Consider the following 4589-nt stretch of genomic DNA (forward strand, 5'->3'; position numbering starts at 1 on the left):
GCTCCTCCAAGGACATGGGCAACTCGGGCAACAAGTTGCGCCGACTGCGGGACACAGTGACGGAGGCGGTCAGCTCCTTGCATCACCGTGGGGGCCGCGGTGGCTCCGCGGACGAGGCGCCGGACAGTGACGGTGGTGGTGGTCAGTCCCCTGGGAAATGTGTACAGCAGCAGGGGCAGCAGGGCTCTGGCTCCGGCCCCAGGGAAGGGGAGGGGGGGAACAACCCCCACGCTTCTTCACAGTCACAGTCACAGTCCAGCAGAAGAGAGGTGAGGTTCAGCAGCAGGGCGTTTGGTGTGTGTGTGTGTGGGGTGGTGGTGGTGGTTTCGTATGTTTTATTTTATTTCATTGAGGAGGAAGGAGGGATAGTATTGTTGTCGTCGTCGTTGTTTGTTGTTGTTTCTTCTTCTTCTACGTCGTCGCAATCATTATCATCATCATCATCATCGTCGTCGTCGTAGTCTTCATCATCATTTACTTCGTCTCCTTCTTTCTCTCCCTGTCCCCCCCCCTCCCCCATCTCTGTCTCTCTCTCCCCCTCTCTCTCCTCCCCTTCCTCCACCTAATTTCCACAGCGGCCCTTCTACCCCGCTGCCCACTTCCTGTTCGTCACAGCTCTTCATGTCAAATTGGACCTCTGGAGTTTTCCCATTCTGCCAGGACAACACAGCTGCTTCTTAGGCAAGGCACTCCTCCGCCTCCTCCTTCTCCTATTCCTAATACTTCTTCTTCTCCTCCTCTTCCTCCTCCTCCTCCTCCTTCTTCCACTTCATCATCATCTTCTTGTATCATAATTGTTTTTGAGTGTGTAGAGAGAGTCCGAAGAAAATAGCTTTGTGCAAACTGGGTAGCAAACATGGGAAAACTGTTTCATAGCCAATTTAAAAAAAAAATTCTATTTCAATTTTGTTTATTCGTTTGTTTTTGGGAGCGAGATGCGATTTAAAAGAAGATAGTGGTTTTATTTTGTCTTCTGTAGTTTCTCTAACGAACACGATGCTTTATGCGAGTATTATTAAGTTATATCTGGGAGAAGAAGTTGGCGGTTTCCTTTCGGGTGCAGAAAGAGAACTAAGATGGCGAACTGAGTTGTTGTTTTTGACTCACTTGTGTAAACAAAGTGAGTCTATGTTTTAACCCGGTGTTCGGTTGTCTGTAAACTTGAACATTGACATTTTCTCTGCAAATACGTTGTCAGTTGACACCAAATTAGGCATAAAAATAGGAAAAATTCAGTTCTTTCCAGTCATCTTGTTTAAAACAATATTGCACCTCTGGGATGGGCACAAAAAAATAAAAAATGAAGTCTAATTATATGCAAACTGCATTTACTGTTATATTTATATTCTCTAAGCTTGGCACTTTGATCTGATATTCTGACACAACAACAAGAGCAGTCATCAATATCATTTTTTGTTCAAACAGGAACTTCTTTTGCTAAGCATGGAAGTTTTATTCAATTTGCAAACGTTTTGGTGCAGATAGTAAAAAAGGGAAATTACTCTGTAATTAATGCTAGGGGACTTAATTTGCCACAAGTGAGTCTTGAAGTAGACGTGATGTAGCGCATATGGATCACTCTTCTCGCCACTTCGACACCTCCCTGAAACAGAAAGATGCAAGAGGGTGTTCTGTGCTGTAAGATCGTCTCTGCTCAAGACGAAACCATATTATGGAGTGTTGGCCTAGTGGTAACACGTCCGCGGCCAAGGAAGCGAGAGGATCTGAGCGCATTGGTTCGAATACCACAGTCGCCAGTATTTTCTCCCCCTCCACTAGACCCTCAGTGGTGATCTAGACGCTAGTCATTCGGATGAGGTGATAAACCGAGGTCCCTTATGGAGCATACACTTAGCGCACGTAAAAGAACCCTAGGCAACAAAAAGAGTTGTCCCAGGCAAAATTTCTGTAGACAACTCCATTTCGATAGGAAACAAATAAAACTGCAGGCAGGAAAACACACACACACACACACACACACACACACACAGACACACACACACACACACACACACACACACACACACACACACACACACACACACACACACAAAAGAAAAGATGAAGATGAAGAAGAAAAAACAACAAAAAACAAGAAAAACAAAAACAAAAAAAACAGGTTGGCGCTCTCAGTGTAGTGACGCGCTCTCCCTCGGAAGAGCGAATTCCACAAAGAGAAATTATCTGTTGTGACAGAAAGAGTAATACAATACAATACAATACAATACAATACAATACAATACAATACTCTGATAGAAAAGTCTGAAGATCGCTGAGCAGGCAGAGAATAAAGCTCGCCCCTGCTGCACTGTAGCGGGTCCACGCTCTTCCTCCTGGACAGCAGCCTGCATTTCACACAGGGAAATAGGTTGTTGCGGAGAGTAAATAATACAATACGATGAAATACTATACTATACTATACTATACAGTGCGGTGCGGTGCGATGCGATGCGACACCATGCAATATACAATGCGATACAATATAATACAATACACTGCACTACAACGCAATGCAATGCAATACAATACAACACAATACAATGCAATGCAATTTAATACAATGCAGTGCAATGTAATGCAATACCACGTCAGTTGTGAAAACAGTGGTGATACTGATAGGCATGGGGGAAGAAAGGGCGAGAGGGCACACGGAGAGAGAGAGAGAGAGAGAGAGAGAGAGAGAGTGTGTGTGTGTGTGTGAGAGAGGGTGGTGGTGGTGGTGAATGCGGTCTATGGAGATGAGGCTGGTGAAAGAAACATGAGGGTGGGTCAAGCTCCTGTCTCACCCCATCCCTCTTTGTGTCTGTCCATCTGTCTGGTCTGTCTGTCCGTCTGTCTAACTGTCTGTCTGTCTGTCTGTCTGTCTCTCCGTTTCCTTCTCTCCCTATGTCTCTGTGTTTCCCTACTGTCTGAAACACCCCACCCCCAACACCCCACCCCCAAAACCCAATTTCTCTCTCAATACACACGTCTCCTTTTGCTATGGTCTGCCCTTGTCTGTGTCTCCCTGTTTCCTCTCTCTCTCTCTCTCTCTCTCTCTCTCTCTCTCTCTCTCTCTCTCTCTCTCTCTCTCTCTCTCTCATACAGGCTCCTAAATCAGCAAAAGTTATTCCATTACCGGTCAAAAGACACGTCTGATCTGAACAACTTTAGACCTATTTCGCTTCTGTCAGTATTGTCGAAACCACTCGAAAGACATGTTCATAAACATCTTATGCAATATCTGGAAAAACATAAACTTTTCCATCCTTTATAGTGGGGTTTCCGACATCGTCACTCATGTCAAACAGCGTTAGTCCGTCTGCGTGATTCATGGTTGTCTGGCATCAACCGCAATGAAATCGTAGGCGCTGTTTTTCTTGACTTACAGAAAGCTTTTGATCACGTTGACCACGAAATATTACTCACAAAATTGTCATTGTATCTCAGAGACCCCACCACGTTGTCCTTTTTCGAATCATTCCTTACGGACAGAACACAACATGTGTTCACCAATGGTAGATTCTCTTCTACGGGAGCAATAAAAAGTGGAGTTCCTCAAGGATCTGTTTTAGGGCCACTTCTATTCTGCATATTTATTAATGATCTTCCTTTGTCTTTATCAGACTCCAGAATCTCGTGTGACCTTTTTGCAGATGACACTTCCCTTCATTCCAGTGCTGTCAGCGTTGCCTCAGTTCAGAATTCTCTTCAAACGGGCTTAAATGATGTTTCTAAATGGTGCAAATCCAACTGTGTGATATTTCATCCCAAAAAAACAAAGAGTATGATTATCATGTCAAGACAAAAGCACCAAGAAAATCCCCTTATTCTCACCCTGAATGTTGATGATAACTCCGTAGATCAAGTTCGCGAGCACCGCGTCTTGGGAGTCATAATTGATGAAGAACTGAAATGGCAAGCTCACATTGATTCTGTCTGTAAAAGGTTGGCACGCAGTCTGTTCTTACTCAATCAGCTCAAACATTACATAAACAGGGAAGCTCGCAAATCGTTCTTCCACGCTCACTGTCTTTCTCACGTCAACTATGCATCTGTTGTCTGGAGCTGTACTGCAGATGTTCATCTTAAGAAACTAAATTCTCTCCACAAGAGAGCAGCCAGATTAATTCTACAAGATCACTCACTGTGAACGTTAGAAAAGCAAGCCAGATTAAATATCCTTCCACTTCAAAACCAGCTAGAATTCAACAAAGCATTATTCATGTACAAAACACACAATAACTTGGCACCACAATATCTCAAACACCTGCTTACACGAGCCTCATGCCGATACGGCTCTAACAAATACATTTTGCTACGTACCCGAATTGATTTGTTCAAAACTAGTTTTGCATTTTCGGGTGCATCCCTGTGGAACTCCCTTCCTTTATATTATCATGTGTGCTATTGTAACTGATGTAGATTTTGCTAGCAAGGACAGATTGGAAGAATGGGCCATGTCTAAAATCTTAATCCTTCAATAATAAAAAAGCGTTTTGAGTTCTGAGTTCTGAGCTCTCTCTCTCTCTCTCTCTCTGTATGTGTGTGTGTGTGTGTGTGTGTGTGTGTGTGTGTGTGTGTGTGTGTGTGTGTGTGTGTGTCCCCTT

This window comes from Babylonia areolata, chromosome 18, assembly GCF_041734735.1.
Source record: "Babylonia areolata isolate BAREFJ2019XMU chromosome 18, ASM4173473v1, whole genome shotgun sequence".
Classification (NCBI taxonomy): domain Eukaryota; kingdom Metazoa; phylum Mollusca; class Gastropoda; order Neogastropoda; family Buccinidae; genus Babylonia; species Babylonia areolata.